The sequence below is a fragment of the Pleurodeles waltl genome, chromosome 12 (assembly GCF_031143425.1).
Source record: "Pleurodeles waltl isolate 20211129_DDA chromosome 12, aPleWal1.hap1.20221129, whole genome shotgun sequence".
Classification (NCBI taxonomy): Eukaryota; Metazoa; Chordata; class Amphibia; order Caudata; family Salamandridae; genus Pleurodeles; species Pleurodeles waltl.
The window spans coordinates 126028132-126045787 of NC_090451.1; the positions used below are offsets into that span (position 1 = coordinate 126028132).

The 17656-nt window shown below is 42.6% G+C and overlaps 4 non-coding genes across 4 annotated transcripts; all 4 read left to right on the top strand.

Annotated features, from left to right (window-relative positions):
* The first annotated feature begins 1327 nt into the window (after positions 1-1327).
* TRNAL-AAG (transfer RNA leucine (anticodon AAG)) lies at positions 1328-1409 on the top strand. The gene has a single exon. It is a non-coding gene; the product is annotated as a tRNA-Leu (tRNA).
* A 4107-nt stretch (positions 1410-5516) lies between these two features.
* On the top strand, positions 5517-5598 carry TRNAL-AAG (transfer RNA leucine (anticodon AAG)). The gene has a single exon. It is a non-coding gene; the product is annotated as a tRNA-Leu (tRNA).
* A 4108-nt stretch (positions 5599-9706) lies between these two features.
* Positions 9707-9788, top strand: TRNAL-AAG (transfer RNA leucine (anticodon AAG)). Its single transcript has one exon. It is a non-coding gene; the product is annotated as a tRNA-Leu (tRNA).
* Positions 9789-13894: 4106 nt separating this feature from the next.
* On the top strand, positions 13895-13976 carry TRNAL-AAG (transfer RNA leucine (anticodon AAG)). The gene has a single exon. It is a non-coding gene; the product is annotated as a tRNA-Leu (tRNA).
* Positions 13977-17656: the final 3680 nt, after the last annotated feature.

Consider the following 17656-nt stretch of genomic DNA (forward strand, 5'->3'; position numbering starts at 1 on the left):
CAATCAACGCTTGGTCGCTGCTCTACAGAGAGGAACGGAAATGATGCAAGACATGCCTTGATGAATTAGGAAACTGTAAAGAAGAGTGCCACATAAATAAAAAAATGGTGAGAGACATGCGGGCTCCAAGCCCTTTACTGAATGCTACAGAGTCTATCAAGCGAGACCCTAAAAAGGTCAGTTAGTTAAAATAAACAAACATTGTTACTTCTAAATATCAATATTCCAAGGACGCCTAGATGGTCGTCAAGCAAAAAGTTCCTAGTGCATGGAGGGGCTTATGGTAGTTCTGAAGAGAGGCAAAGGACTTGGTCAGAGGGTGGCCTTGTTAGTGTGGTAGGGAAGCAATACCTCAAACGTTATTACTGGGGTAGGGGAGCTTGCAATTCGGAGTAATGAAAATTATCACAAAGCAATCAAGTAATTTCACATCAAAATAACAAGCGTGCGGGCTGACAACCATGCTCTCAGCATCAACGAGCGCAGAGTGAAGTGAATTTTACCATCCTCTGTGCATTTTTATTGCGAGGCTCATTTACATTTGACTTGGCGCGCAGAACGAGTGAGAACCAGGTCAATAGAAACAAAAATCATCTATTTAAAAAGTTTAGTTTCACGTGGGCCTGTTGTCCTTACTTCTTTCAGAATAGCTTTTGAACCTCTGTCCTGTGTGTGTCTGTGACTGTCACGTGAAAAGGCAGTCAGGGCATCCAGGTGGGCCCCATGTCACCTGGGGCACCGCCCACCAGTGCTGGAGTTTTAAACAGCACCCGGTTGCATTTTGGGACTTGTGCCTTTTCAATGTGAGCTCAAAGACGGGAGCCTGTGAAATTCTATTGGCTAAAAAATATTAACAGCGGAATGTGAATAGGCCACACAAGACATGACGTCACTGGAAAGCTAAACAGTATGTTGGGGAGACTGGGTGCGGCAATAGGGCTGATGTCATGAATACGTGCAACTCCTCAGTTATTTTTTAATGAACTGCTCATTCATTAGATCCCACCCAAAGAAATGAGCCCACCAGTATGAACACTTGTTTCATTAGAAAATGATGGAGTCACATTGCCTATGTAGAGCAGGTGCTTATACCTTGGTTGGAAGTCATTGCTCGGAGAGTGTTGTCTTTTAAGGTGATTGCACTAGGTCCGAGCAGGTGGGAGAAGACTTGTGCAGTGACTGAGTAAGAGAGATAACCTTCAATTACCACATCACCCTCCCGACATTGTAATCATGTCCATGAAATGGTTTATCAACTCGACTTTCCACACTGAGGAGACTCAGGGTTACGGTGCTCATGAAGTGCACAGACACTCTAAGAGCAACAGGTAGCGTGGCCGAGCGGTCTAAGGCGCTGGATTAAGGCTCCAGTCTCTTTGGAGGCGTGGGTTCAAATCCCACTGCTGCCAGAGATGGATTTTTACAGATCTTAATGACGCATCTCCCTTCTGACCCTTCAATTTGCATAAACAGTGACTCTACCAATAGGTCCCTAATTTTAAAACTCTTTTACAGTCTCCTTCTAAGTAAACTCCTAAACCGTGGACTCCAAGAAATCGGCTGATTGGCGCTGCTGTTGTTTTGCTTCATTCTGCTTAGATCACCTTCAAATGGAAGGTTTAACAAATAATTTGTTCTCCCCACGCGGTCACCCGCTCTTCTCTCTGCAAAATAAAATCGAACCTCTGTTAAATAAAGATTTAAAGTAAATTATCTATCTTCCCAAATAAAGTTGGTAAATGTGTTCTTCACAGTTATTTTAAAAATCAGGTTTAAAATAAACAACAGAGGTAGTCAGCAGGATTCAAACCCGTGCAGGGAACCCCCAAAGGATTTCAAGCCCATCACCTTAACCACTCGGCCATAACTACCAGCACTCATTGAGCTATACCGAAACTTTATATCACAACAAAATTGTGCAAAATGGCCGTGCAGACCTATATATGACTCCGTTTAGTAGGATCTCTAACTGTGTGCAAAGGGCACATTGCTATGTTTCTGTCTAAGCTTTGCTTTAGGTCTGAGGTCTTAAGAACCAAAGCAGGCTCCACGCACACTTGCCTGCACAAAAAAACAAGCATTTGCAATGCGAAAGGTCTCACATTTGTGAGAGTTAGAGCTATTGGCGTTGCAAATGACAATGTCTTTTACCTAGGTTTTGGTTTTCTTTGGGAAAATTTGATGTGTCCACGTTGTGTTTTGGGGCACTTCCTGTCGCGGGCGCTAGGCCTACCCACACAAGTGAGGTAAAAAATGTTATCGGGAGACTTGGGGAAACATAGAATAGCAAAACAAGAGTTACTGCCCCTTGTCTTTATCTACATTTTTTCCTTCCAAATATAAGACAGTGTGTAAAAAAGACGTCTATTTGAGAAATGCCCTTTAATTCGCATGCTAGTGTGGGCACCCCAGAATTCAGAGATGTGCAAATAACCACTGCTCCTTCACTCCTTATCTTGTGCCCATTTTGGAAATAGAAAGGTTTTCTTGATACCTATTTTTCACTCTATATACTTCGGCAAATTAATTGCAGTATACCCGGTATAGAATGAAAACCCACTGCAAGGTGCAGCTCATTTATTTTCTCTGGATACCTAGGGTTCTTGATGAACCTACAAGCCCTATATATCCCCGCAACCAGAAGAGTCCAGCAGGCGTAATGGTATATTGCTTTCAAAAATCTGACATTGCAGAAAAAAGTTACAGAGTAAAACGTAGAGGAAAATGGCTGTTTTTTTCTTCTCAATTTCAATATATTTTTTTTTATTTCAGTTGTTATTTTCTGTAGGAAACACTTGTAAGATCTACACAAGTTACCCATTGCTGAATTCAGAATGTTGTCTTCTTTTCAAAAATGTTTAGGTTACTGGGACCCAGCATTGGTTTCACACCCATTTCTGTCACTGACTGGAAGGAGGCTAAAAGCACACAAAATCGTAAAAATGGGGTATGTCCCAGTAAAATGCCAAAATTGTGTTGAAAAATTGGGTTTTCTGATTCAAGTCTGCCTGTCCCTGAAAGCTGGGAAGCTGGTGATTTTAGCAGTGCAAACCCTTTGTTGATGCCAATTTCAGGGACAAAAACCACAAGCCTTCTTCTCCAGCCCTTTTTTCCATTTTTTTCTTTTTTAAAACAAAATTTTTACTGTATTTTGGCTAATTTCTTGGTCTCCTTCAGGGGAACCCACAAAGTCTGGGTACCTCTAGAATCCCTAGGATGTTGGAAAAAAAGGACGCAAATTTGGCGTGGATAGCTTATGTGGACAAAAATCTATGAGGGCCTAAGCGCGCCCTGCCCCAAATAGCCAAAAAAATGCCTGGCACCTGAGGGGGAAAAGGCTGGCAGCGAAGGGGTTAAAATGCACTATTTTATTCCAATTTCTTCACTTAGCTTCAGATGAACTATTTTTCCCTCCCACCAACTCCTTTCAAAGTGCACCAGCCACCACTGCCTTGGGTGGGACAGATTGTTTTCGATTGCAGTATGGCAGATTGTTTTGGATTGCAGTGTGGTAGTTTGTTTTTGATTGGAGTGCAGCAGATTGCAGTGGGGTAGATTGTTTTGAATTGGAGTAGGGGAGATTGTTTTGAAGTGGAGTCGGGCAGATTGTTTTGGATCGAAGTGGGACAGATTGTTTTGGAGTGGTGCAGATTGTTTTTTATTATAGTGGGGCACATTGGAGTGAGACAGATTTGCTTGGGGTGGGTGGAGAGGATTGGAGTAGGATGAGTTAGAGTGGATTGGATTCGGGTGAGTGATTTGGACTGGAGTGAGGTGGATTAGTGTGGGTGAAGTGGTCTGGATGGGGTGGATTGTAGTGGGGAAGATTGGAGTGGGGTGGATTGAAGTGTACCGCAGGATTATGTGTTAAAGATTAATTTCAGAATTTACACATAATAAAGAAACACTGTTGATTTGCAATATTTTAAACGAGCTAATCGTCATCTTTTGAGAAGAGTGCCCACGAACAAAAGCAAAAGAAAACATGCGTGGAACGTGGGAAAAGACGATTTGGCAAAATAAAAGAAAGTTCGATTTAAATTTAAAACTTAACAGTTTTGGTTGTCCTGCTGGGCATGTTTTTGCCAGTCACAAGCCTTCTGTTTGCAGGGCACTAGAAGGTAAAAGGAAAAAATAGTACCTTGATCAGGTGGGGAGCAGCGGTCAGGCACTGATTAAGCTGAATCAATCAACGCTTGGTCGCTGCTCTACAGAGAGGAACGGAAATGATGCAAGACATGCCTTGATGAATTAGGAAACTGTAAAGAAGAGTGCCACATAAATAAAAAAATGGTGAGAGACATGCGGGCTCCAAGCCCTTTACTGAATGCTACAGAGTCTATCAAGCGAGACCCTAAAAAGGTCAGTTAGTTAAAATAAACAAACATTGTTACTTCTAAATATCAATATTCCAAGGACGCCTAGATGGTCGTCAAGCAAAAAGTTCCTAGTGCATGGAGGGGCTTATGGTAGTTCTGAAGAGAGGCAAAGGACTTGGTCAGAGGGTGGCCTTGTTGGTGTGGTAGGGAAGCAATACCTCAAACGTTATTACTGGGGTAGGGGAGCTTGCAATTCGGAGTAATGAAAATTATCACAAAGCAATCAAGTAATTCCACATCAAAATAACAAGCGTGCGGGCTGACAACCATGCTCTCAGCATCAACGAGCGCAGAGTGAAGTGAATTTTACCATCCTCTGTGCATTTTTATTGCGGGGCTCATTTACATTTGACTTGGCGCGCAGAACGAGTGAGAACCAGGTCAATAGAAACAAAAATCATCTATTTAAAAAGTTTAGTTTCACGTGGGCCTGTTGTCCTTACTTCTTTCAGAATAGCTTTTGAACCTCTGTCCTGTGTGTGTCTGTGACTGTCACGTGAAAGGCAGTCAGAGCATCCAGGTGGGCCCCATGTCACCTGGAGCACCGCCCACCAGTGCTGGAGTTTTAAACAGCACCCGGTTGCATTTTGGGACTTGTGCCTTTTCAATGTGAGCTCAAAGACGGGAGCCTGTGAAATTCTATTGGCTAAAAAATATTAACAGCGGAATGTGAATAGGCCACACAAGACATGACGTCACTGGAAAGCTAAACAGTATGTTGGGGAGACTGGGTGCGGCAATAGGGCTGATGTCATGAATACGTGCAACTCCTCAGTTATTTTTGAATGAACTGCTCATTCATTAGATCCCACCCAAAGAAATGAGCCCACCAGTATGAACACTTGTTTCATTAGAAAATGATGGAGTCACATTGCCTATGTAGAGCAGGTGCTTATACCTTGGTTGGAAGTCATTGCGCGGAGAGTGTTGTCTTTTAAGGTGATTGCACTAGGTCCGAGCAGGTGGGAGAAGACTTGTGCAGTGACTGAGTAAGAGAGATAACCTTCAATTACCACATCACCCTCCCGACATTGTAATCATGTCCATGAAATGGTTTATCAACTCGACTTTCCACACTAAGTGAGGAGACTCAGGGTTGCGGTGCTCATGAAGTGCACAGACACACTGAGAGCAGCAGGTAGCGTGGCCGAGCGGTCTAAGGCGCTGGATTAAGGCTCCAGTCTCTTTGGAGGCGTGGGTTCAAATCCCACCGCTGCCAGAGATGGATTTTTACAGATCTTAATGACGCATCTCCCTTCTGACCCTTCAATTTGCATAAACAGTGACTCTACCAATAGGTCGCTAATTTTAAAACTCTTTTACAGTCTCCTTCTAAGTAAACTCCTAAACCGTGGACTCCAAGAAATCGGCTGATTGCCGCTGCTGTTGTTTTGCTTCATTCTGCTTAGATCACCTTCAAATGGAAGGTTTAACAAATAATTTGTTCTCCCCACGCGGTCACCCGCTCTTCTCTCTGCAAAATAAAATCGAACCTCTGTTAAATAAAGATTTAAAGTAAATTATCTATCTTCCCAAATAAAGTTGGTAAATGTGTTCTTCACAGTTATTTTAAAAATCAGGTTTAAAATAAACAACAGAGGTAGTCAGCAGGATTCAAACCCGTGCAGGGAACCCCCAAAGGATTTCAAGCCCATCATCTTAACCACTCGGCCATAACTACCAGCTCTCATTGAGCTATACCGAAACTTTATATCACAACAAAATTGTGCAAAATGGCCGTGCAGACCTATATATGACTCCATTTAGTAGGATCTCTAACTGTGTGCAAAGGGCACATTGCTATGTTTCTGTCTAAGCTTTGCTTTAGGTCTGAGGTCTTAAGAACCAAAGCAGGCTCCATGCACACTTGCCTGCACAAAAAAACAAGCATTTGCAATGCGAAAGGTCTCACATTTGTGAGAGTTAGAGCTATTGGCGTTGCAAATGACAATGTCTTTTACCTAGGTTTTGGTTTTCTTTGGGAAAATTTGATGTGTCCACGTTGTGTTTTGGGGCACTTCCTGTCGCGGGCGCTAGGCCTACCCACACAAGTGAGGTAAAAAATTTTATCGGGAGACTTGGGGAAACATAGAATAGCAAAACAAGAGTTACTGCCCCTTGTCTTTATCTACATTTTTTCCTTCCAAATATAAGGCATTGTGTAAAAAAGACGTCTATTTGAGAAATGCCCTTTAATTCGCATGCTAGTGTGGGCACCCCAGAATTCAGAGATGTGCAAATAACCACTGCTCCTTCACTCCTTATCTTGTGCCCATTTTGGAAATAGAAAGGTTTTCTTGGTACCTATTTTTCACTCTATATACTTCGGCAAATTAATTGCAGTATACCCGGTATAGAATGAAAACCCACTGCAAGGTGCAGCTCATTTATTTTCTCTGGATACCTAGGGTTCTTGATGAACCTACAAGCCCTATATATCCCCGCAACCAGAAGAGTCCAGCAGGCGTAATGGTATATTGCTTTCAAAAATCTGACATTGCAGAAAAAAGTTACAGAGTAAAACGTAGAGGAAAATGGCTGTTTTTTTCTTCTCAATTTCAATATTTTTTTTTTATTTCAGTTGTTATTTTCTGTAGGAAACACTTGTAAGATCTACACAAGTTACCCATTGCTGAATTCAGAATGTTGTCTTCTTTTCAAAAATGTTTAGGTTACTGGGACCCAGCATTGGTTTCACACCCATTTCTGTCACTGACTGGAAGGAGGCTAAAAGCACACAAAATCGTAAAAATGGGGTATGTCCCAGTAAAATGCCAAAATTGTGTTGAAAAATTGGGTTTTCTGATTCAAGTCTGCCTGTCCCTGAAAGCTGGGAAGCTGGTGATTTTAGCAGTGCAAACCCTTTGTTGATGCCAATTTCAGGGACAAAAACCACAAGCCTTCTTCTCCAGCCCTTTTTTCCATTTTTTTCTTTTTTAAAACAAAATTTTTACTGTATTTTGGCTAATTTCTTGGTCTCCTTCAGGGGAACCCACAAAGTCTGGGTACCTCTAGAATCCCTAGGATGTTGGAAAAAAAGGACGCAAATTTGGCGTGGATAGCTTATGTGGACAAAAATCTATGAGGGCCTAAGCGCGCCCTGCCCCAAATAGCCAAAAAAATGCCTGCCACCTGAGGGGGAAAAGGCTGGCAGCGAAGGGGTTAAAATGCACTATTTTATTCCAATTTCTTCACTTAGCTTCAGATGAACTATTTTTCCCTCCCACCAACTCCTTTCAAAGTGCACCAGCCACCACTGCCTTGGGTGGGACAGATTGTTTTCGATTGCAGTATGGCAGATTGTTTTGGATTGCAGTGTGGTAGTTTGTTTTTGATTGGAGTGCAGCAGATTGCAGTGGGGTAGATTGTTTTGAATTGGAGTAGGGGAGATTGTTTTGAAGTGGAGTGGGGCAGATTGTTTTGGATCGAAGTGGGACAGATTGTTTTGGAGTGGTGCAGATTGTTTTTTATTATAGTGGGGCACATTGGAGTGAGACAGATTTGCTTGGGGTGGGTGGAGAGGATTGGAGTAGGATGAGTTAGAGTGGATTGGATTCGGGTGAGTGATTTGGACTGCAGTGAGGTGGATTAGTGTGGGTGAAGTGGTCTGGATGGGGTGGATTGTAGTGGGGAAGATTGGAGTGGGGTGGATTGAAGTGTACCGCAGGATTATGTGTTAAAGATTAATTTCAGAATTTACACATAATAAAGAAACACTGTTGATTTGCAATATTTTAAACGAGCTAATCGTCATCTTTTGAGAAGAGTGCCCACGAACAAAAGCAAAAGAAAACATGCGTGGAACGTGGGAAAAGACGATTTGGCAAAATAAAAGAAAGTTCGATTTAAATTTAAAACTTAACAGTTTTGGTTGTCCTGCTGGGCATGTTTTTGCCAGTCACAAGCCTTCTGTTTGCAGGGCACTAGAAGGTAAAAGGAAAAAATAGTACCTTGATCAGGTGGGGAGCAGTGGTCAGGCACTGATTAAGCTGAATCAATCAACACTTGGTCGCTGCCCTACAGAGAGGAACGGAAATGATGCAAGACATGCCTTGATGAATTAGGAAACTGTAAAGAAGAGTGCCACATAAATAAAAAAATGGTGAGAGACATGCGGGCTCCAAGCACTTTACTGAATACTACAGAGTCTATCAAGCGAGACCCTAAAAAGGTCAGTTAGTTAAAATAAACAAACATTGTTACTTCTAAATATCAATATTCCAAGGACGCCTAGATGGTCGTCAAGCAAAAAGTTCCTAGTGCATGGAGGGGCTTATGGTAGTTCTGAAGAGAGGCAAAGGACTTGGTCAGAGGGTGGCCTTGTTGGTGTGGTAGGGAAGCAATACCTCAAACGTTATTACTGGGGTAGGGGAGCTTGCAATTCGGAGTAATGAAAATTATCACAAAGCAATCAAGTAATTCCAGATCAAAATAACAAGCGTGCGGGCTGACAACCATGCTCTCAGCATCAACGAGCGCAGAGTGAAGTGAATTTTACCATCCTCTGTGCATTTTTATTGCGGGGCTCATTTACATTTGACTTGGCGCGCAGAACGAGTGAGAACCAGGTCAATAGAAACAAAAATCAACTATTTAAAAAGTTTAGTTTCACGTGGGCCTGTTGTGCTTACTTCTTTCAGAATAGCTTTTGAACCTCTGTCCTGTGTGTGTCTGTGACTGTCACGTGAAAAGGCAGTCAGGGCATCCAGGTGGACCCCATGTCACCTGGGGCACCGCCCACCAGTGCTGGAGTTTTAAACAGCACCCGGTTGCATTTTGGGACTTGTGCCTTTTCAATGTGAGCTCAAAGACGGGAGCCTGTGAAATTCTATTGGCTAAAAAATATTAACAGCGGAATGTGAATAGGCCACACAAGACATGACGTCACTGGAAAGCTAAACAGTATGTTGGGGAGACTGGGTGCGGCAATAGGGCTGATGTCATGAATACGTGCAACTCCTCAGTTATTTTTGAATGAACTGCTCATTCATTAGATCCCACCCAAAGAAATGAGCCCACCAGTATGAACACTTGTTTCATTAGAAAATGATGGAGTCACATTGCCTATGTAGAGCAGGTGCTTATACCTTGGTTGGAAGTCATTGCTCGGGAGAGTGTTGTCTTTTAAGGTGATTGCACTAGGTCCGAGCAGGTGGGAGAAGACTTGTGCAGTGACTGAGTAAGAGAGATAACCTTCAATTACCACATCACCCTCCCGACATTGTAATCATGTCCATGAAATGGTTTATCAACTCGACTTTCCACACTCAGTGAGGAGACTCAGGGTTACGGTGCTCATGAAGTGCACAGACACACTGAGAGCAACAGGTAGCGTGGCCGAGCGGTCTAAGGCGCTGGATTAAGGCTCCAGTCTCTTTGGAGGCGTGGGTTCAAATCCCACCGCTGCCAGAGATGGATTTTTACAGATCTTAATGACGCATCTCCCTTCTGACCCTTCAATTTGCATAAACAGTGACTCTACCAATAGGTCCCTAATTTTAAAACTCTTTTACAGTCTCCTTCTAAGTAAACTCCTAAACCGTGGACTCCAAGAAATCGGCTGATTGGCGCTGCTGTTGTTTTGCTTCATTCTGCTTAGATCACCTTCAAATGGAAGGTTTAACAAATCATTTGTTCTCCCCACGCGGTCACCCGCTCTTCTCTCTGCAAAATAAAATCGAACCTCTGTTAAATAAAGATTTAAAGTAAATTATCTATCTTCCCAAATAAAGTTGGTAAATGTGTTCTTCACAGTTATTTTAAAAATCAGGTTTAAAATAAACAACAGAGGTAGTCAGCAGGATTCAAACCCGTGCAGGGAACCCCCAAAGGATTTCAAGCCCATCACCTTAACCACTCGGCCATAACTACCAGCACTCATTGAGCTATACCGAAACTTTAGATCACAACAAAATTGTGCAAAATGGCCGTGCAGACCTATATATGACTCCGTTTAGTAGGATCTCTAACTGTGTGCAAAGGGCACATTGCTATGTTTCTGTCTAAGCTTTGCTTTAGGTCTGAGGTCTTAAGAACCAAAGCAGGCTCCACGCACACTTGCCTGCACAAAAAAACAAGCATTTGCAATGCGAAAGGTCTCACATTTGTGAGAGTTAGAGCTATTGGCGTTGCAAATGACAATGTCTTTTACCTAGGTTTTGGTTTTCTTTGGGAAAATTTGATGTGTCCACGTTGTGTTTTGGGGCACTTCCTGTCGCGGGCGCTAGGCCTACCCACACAAGTGAGGTAAAAAATGTTATCGGGAGACTTGGGGAAACATAGAATAGCAAAACAAGAGTTACTGCCCCTTGTCTTTATCTACATTTTTTCCTTCCAAATATAAGACAGTGTGTAAAAAAGACGTCTATTTGAGAAATGCCCTTTAATTCGCATGCTAGTGTGGGCACCCCAGAATTCAGAGATGTGCAAATAACCACTGCTCCTTCACTCCTTATCTTGTGCCCATTTTGGAAATAGAAAGGTTTTCTTGATACCTATTTTTCACTCTATATACTTCGGCAAATTAATTGCAGTATACCCGGTATAGAATGAAAACCCACTGCAAGGTGCAGCTCATTTATTTTCTCTGGATACCTAGGGTTCTTGATGAACCTACAAGCCCTATATATCCCCGCAACCAGAAGAGTCCAGCAGGCGTAATGGTATATTGCTTTCAAAAATCTGACATTGCAGAAAAAAGTTACAGAGTAAAACGTAGAGGAAAATGGCTGTTTTTTTCTTCTCAATTTCAATATTTTTTTTTTATTTCAGTTGTTATTTTCTGTAGGAAACACTTGTAAGATCTACACAAGTTACCCATTGCTGAATTCAGAATGTTGTCTTCTTTTCAAAAATGTTTAGGTTACTGGGACCCAGCATTGGTTTCACACCCATTTCTGTCACTGACTGGAAGGAGGCTAAAAGCACACAAAATCGTAAAAATGGGGTATGTCCCAGTAAAATGCCAAAATTGTGTTGAAAAATTGGGTTTTCTGATTCAAGTCTGCCTGTCCCTGAAAGCTGGGAAGCTGGTGATTTTAGCAGTGCAAACCCTTTGTTGATGCCAATTTCAGGGACAAAAACCACAAGCCTTCTTCTCCAGCCCTTTTTTCCATTTTTTTCTTTTTTAAAACAAAATTTTTACTGTATTTTGGCTAATTTCTTGGTCTCCTTCAGGGGAACCCACAAAGTCTGGGTACCTCTAGAATCCCTAGGATGTTGGAAAAAAAGGACGCAAATTTGGCGTGGATAGCTTATGTGGACAAAAATCTATGAGGGCCTAAGCGCGCCCTGCCCCAAATAGCCAAAAAAATGCCTGGCACCTGAGGGGGAAAAGGCTGGCAGCGAAGGGGTTAAAATGCACTATTTTATTCCAATTTCTTCACTTAGCTTCAGATGAACTATTTTTCCCTCCCACCAACTCCTTTCAAAGTGCACCAGCCACCACTGCCTTGGGTGGGACAGATTGTTTTCGATTGCAGTATGGCAGATTGTTTTGGATTGCAGTGTGGTAGTTTGTTTTTGATTGGAGTGCAGCAGATTGCAGTGGGGTAGATTGTTTTGAATTGGAGTAGGGGAGATTGTTTTGAAGTGGAGTCGGGCAGATTGTTTTGGATCGAAGTGGGACAGATTGTTTTGGAGTGGTGCAGATTGTTTTTTATTATAGTGGGGCACATTGGAGTGAGACAGATTTGCTTGGGGTGGGTGGAGAGGATTGGAGTAGGATGAGTTAGAGTGGATTGGATTCGGGTGAGTGATTTGGACTGGAGTGAGGTGGATTAGTGTGGGTGAAGTGGTCTGGATGGGGTGGATTGTAGTGGGGAAGATTGGAGTGGGGTGGATTGAAGTGTACCGCAGGATTATGTGTTAAAGATTAATTTCAGAATTTACACATAATAAAGAAACACTGTTGATTTGCAATATTTTAAACGAGCTAATCGTCATCTTTTGAGAAGAGTGCCCACGAACAAAAGCAAAAGAAAACATGCGTGGAACGTGGGAAAAGACGATTTGGCAAAATAAAAGAAAGTTCGATTTAAATTTAAAACTTAACAGTTTTGGTTGTCCTGCTGGGCATGTTTTTGCCAGTCACAAGCCTTCTGTTTGCAGGGCACTAGAAGGTAAAAGGAAAAAATAGTACCTTGATCAGGTGGGGAGCAGCGGTCAGGCACTGATTAAGCTGAATCAATCAACGCTTGGTCGCTGCTCTACAGAGAGGAACGGAAATGATGCAAGACATGCCTTGATGAATTAGGAAACTGTAAAGAAGAGTGCCACATAAATAAAAAAATGGTGAGAGACATGCGGGCTCCAAGCCCTTTACTGAATGCTACAGAGTCTATCAAGCGAGACCCTAAAAAGGTCAGTTAGTTAAAATAAACAAACATTGTTACTTCTAAATATCAATATTCCAAGGACGCCTAGATGGTCGTCAAGCAAAAAGTTCCTAGTGCATGGAGGGGCTTATGGTAGTTCTGAAGAGAGGCAAAGGACTTGGTCAGAGGGTGGCCTTGTTGGTGTGGTAGGGAAGCAATACCTCAAACGTTATTACTGGGGTAGGGGAGCTTGCAATTCGGAGTAATGAAAATTATCACAAAGCAATCAAGTAATTCCACATCAAAATAACAAGCGTGCGGGCTGACAACCATGCTCTCAGCATCAACGAGCGCAGAGTGAAGTGAATTTTACCATCCTCTGTGCATTTTTATTGCGGGGCTCATTTACATTTGACTTGGCGCGCAGAACGAGTGAGAACCAGGTCAATAGAAACAAAAATCATCTATTTAAAAAGTTTAGTTTCACGTGGGCCTGTTGTCCTTACTTCTTTCAGAATAGCTTTTGAACCTCTGTCCTGTGTGTGTCTGTGACTGTCACGTGAAAGGCAGTCAGAGCATCCAGGTGGGCCCCATGTCACCTGGGGCACAGCCCACCAGTGCTGGAGTTTTAAACAGCACCCGGTTGCATTTTGGGACTTGTGCCTTTTCAATGTGAGCTCAAAGACGGGAGCCTGTGAAATTCTATTGGCTAAAAAATATTAACAGCGGAATGTGAATAGGCCACACAAGACATGACGTCACTGGAAAGCTAAACAGTATGTTGGGGAGACTGGGTGCGGCAATAGGGCTGATGTCATGAATACGTGCAACTCCTCAGTTATTTTTGAATGAACTGCTCATTCATTAGATCCCACCCAAAGAAATGAGCCCACCAGTATGAACACTTGTTTCATTAGAAAATGATGGAGTCACATTGCCTATGTAGAGCAGGTGCTTATACCTTGGTTGGAAGTCATTGCGCGGAGAGTGTTGTCTTTTAAGGTGATTGCACTAGGTCCGAGCAGGTGGGAGAAGACTTGTGCAGTGACTGAGTAAGAGAGATAACCTTCAATTACCACATCACCCTCCCGACATTGTAATCATGTCCATGAAATGGTTTATCAACTCGACTTTCCACACTAAGTGAGGAGACTCAGGGTTGCGGTGCTCATGAAGTGCACAGACACACTGAGAGCAGCAGGTAGCGTGGCCGAGCGGTCTAAGGCGCTGGATTAAGGCTCCAGTCTCTTTGGAGGCGTGGGTTCAAATCCCACCGCTGCCAGAGATGGATTTTTACAGATCTTAATGACGCATCTCCCTTCTGACCCTTCAATTTGCATAAACAGTGACTCTACCAATAGGTCCCTAATTTTAAAACTCTTTTACAGTCTCCTTCTAAGTAAACTCCTAAACCGTGGACTCCAAGAAATCGGCTGATTGGCGCTGCTGTTGTTTTGCTTCATTCTGCTTAGATCACCTTCAAATGGAAGGTTTAACAAATCATTTGTTCTCCCCACGCGGTCACCCGCTCTTCTCTCTGCAAAATAAAATCGAACCTCTGTTAAATAAAGATTTAAAGTAAATTATCTATCTTCCCAAATAAAGTTGGTAAATGTGTTCTTCACAGTTATTTTAAAAATCAGGTTTAAAATAAACAACAGAGGTAGTCAGCAGGATTCAAACCCGTGCAGGGAACCCCCAAAGGATTTCAAGCCCATCATCTTAACCACTCGGCCATAACTACCAGCTCTCATGGAGCTATACCGAAACTTTATATCACAACAAAATTGTGCAAAATGGCCGTGCAGACCTATATATGACTCCATTTAGTAGGATCTCTAACTGTGTGCAAAGGGCACATTGCTATGTTTCTGTCTAAGCTTTGCTTTAGGTCTGAGGTCTTAAGAACCAAAGCAGGCTCCATGCACACTTGCCTGCACAAAAAAACAAGCATTTGCAATGCGAAAGGTCTCACATTTGTGAGAGTTAGAGCTATTGGCGTTGCAAATGACAATGTCTTTTACCTAGGTTTTGGTTTTCTTTGGGAAAATTTGATGTGTCCACGTTGTGTTTTGGGGCACTTCCTGTCGCGGGCGCTAGGCCTACCCACACAAGTGAGGTAAAAAATGTTATCGGGAGACTTGGGGAAACATAGAATAGCAAAACAAGAGTTACTGCCCCTTGTCTTTATCTACATTTTTTCCTTCCAAATATAAGGCATTGTGTAAAAAAGACGTCTATTTGAGAAATGCCCTTTAATTCGCATGCTAGTGTGGGCACCCCAGAATTCAGAGATGTGCAAATAACCACTGCTCCTTCACTCCTTATCTTGTGCCCATTTTGGAAATAGAAAGGTTTTCTTGATACCTATTTTTCACTCTATATACTTCGGCAAATTAATTGCAGTATACCCGGTATAGAATGAAAACCCACTGCAAGGTGCAGCTCATTTATTTTCTCTGGATACCTAGGGTTCTTGATGAACCTACAAGCCCTATATATCCCCGCAACCAGAAGAGTCCAGCAGGCGTAATGGTATATTGCTTTCAAAAATCTGACATTGCAGAAAAAAGTTACAGAGTAAAACGTAGAGGAAAATGGCTGTTTTTTTCTTCTCAATTTCAATATTTTTTTTTTATTTCAGTTGTTATTTTCTGTAGGAAACACTTGTAAGATCTACACAAGTTACCCATTGCTGAATTCAGAATGTTGTCTTCTTTTCAAAAATGTTTAGGTTACTGGGACCCAGCATTGGTTTCACACCCATTTCTGTCACTGACTGGAAGGAGGCTAAAAGCACACAAAATCGTAAAAATGGGGTATGTCCCAGTAAAATGCCAAAATTGTGTTGAAAAATTGGGTTTTCTGATTCAAGTCTGCCTGTCCCTGAAAGCTGGGAAGCTGGTGATTTTAGCAGTGCAAACCCTTTGTTGATGCCAATTTCAGGGACAAAAACCACAAGCCTTCTTCTCCAGCCCTTTTTTCCATTTTTTTCTTTTTTAAAACAAAATTTTTACTGTATTTTGGCTAATTTCTTGGTCTCCTTCAGGGGAACCCACAAAGTCTGGGTACCTCTAGAATCCCTAGGATGTTGGAAAAAAAGGACGCAAATTTGGCGTGGATAGCTTATGTGGACAAAAATCTATGAGGGCCTAAGCGCGCCCTGCCCCAAATAGCCAAAAAAATGCCTGGCACCTGAGGGGGAAAAGGCTGGCAGCGAAGGGGTTAAAATGCACTATTTTATTCCAATTTCTTCACTTAGCTTCAGATGAACTATTTTTCCCTCCCACCAACTCCTTTCAAAGTGCACCAGCCACCACTGCCTTGGGTGGGACAGATTGTTTTCGATTGCAGTATGGCAGATTGTTTTGGATTGCAGTGTGGTAGTTTGTTTTTGATTGGAGTGCAGCAGATTGCAGTGGGGTAGATTGTTTTGAATTGGAGTAGGGGAGATTGTTTTGAAGTGGAGTGGGGCAGATTGTTTTGGATCGAAGTGGGACAGATTGTTTTGGAGTGGTGCAGATTGTTTTTTATTATAGTGGGGCACATTGGAGTGAGACAGATTTGCTTGGGGTGGGTGGAGAGGATTGGAGTAGGATGAGTTAGAGTGGATTGGATTCGGGTGAGTGATTTGGACTGCAGTGAGGTGGATTAGTGTGGGTGAAGTGGTCTGGATGGGGTGGATTGTAGTGGGGAAGATTGGAGTGGGGTGGATTGAAGTGTACCGCAGGATTATGTGTTAAAGATTAATTTCAGAATTTACACATAATAAAGAAACACTGTTGATTTGCAATATTTTAAACGAGCTAATCGTCATCTTTTGAGAAGAGTGCCCACGAACAAAAGCAAAAGAAAACATGCGTGGAACGTGGGAAAAGACGATTTGGCAAAATAAAAGAAAGTTCGATTTAAATTTAAAACTTAACAGTTTTGGTTGTCCTGCTGGGCATGTTTTTGCCAGTCACAAGCCTTCTGTTTGCAGGGCACTAGAAGGTAAAAGGAAAAAATAGTACCTTGATCAGGTGGTGAGCAGCGGTCAGGCACTGATTAAGCTGAATCAATCAACACTTGGTCGCTGCCCTACAGAGAGGAACGGAAATGATGCAAGACATGCCTTGATGAATTAGGAAACTGTAAAGAAGAGTGCCACATAAATAAAAAAATGGTGAGAGACATGCGGGCTCCAAGCACTTTACTGAATACTACAGAGTCTATCAAGCGAGACCCTAAAAAGGTCAGTTAGTTAAAATAAACAAACATTGTTACTTCTAAATATCAATATTCCAAGGACGCCTAGATGGTCGTCAAGCAAAAAGTTCCTAGTGCATGGAGGGGCTTATGGTAGTTCTGAAGAGAGGCAAAGGACTTGGTCAGAGGGTGGCCTTGTTGGTGTGGTAGGGAAGCAATACCTCAAACGTTATTACTGGGGTAGGGGAGCTTGCAATTCGGAGTAATGAAAATTATCACAAAGCAATCAAGTAATTCCACATCAAAATAACAAGCGTGCGGGCTGACAACCATGCTCTCAGCATCAACGAGCGCAGTGTGAAGTGAATTTTACCATCCTCTGTGCATTTTTATTGCGGGGCTCATTTACATTTGACTTGGCGCGCAGAACGAGTGAGAACCAGGTCAATAGAAACAAAAATCAACTATTTAAAAAGTTTAGTTTCACGTGGGCCTGTTGTGCTTACTTCTTTCAGAATAGCTTTTGAACCTCTGTCCTGTGTGTGTCTGTGACTGTCACGTGAAAAGGCAGTCAGGGCATCCAGGTGGACCCCATGTCACCTGGGGCACCGCCCACCAGTGCTGGAGTTTTAAACAGCACCCGGTTGCATTTTGGGACTTGTGCCTTTTCAATGTGAGCTCAAAGACGGGAGCCTGTGAAATTCTATTGGCTAAAAAATATTAACAGCGGAATGTGAATAGGCCACACAAGACATGACGTCACTGGAAAGCTAA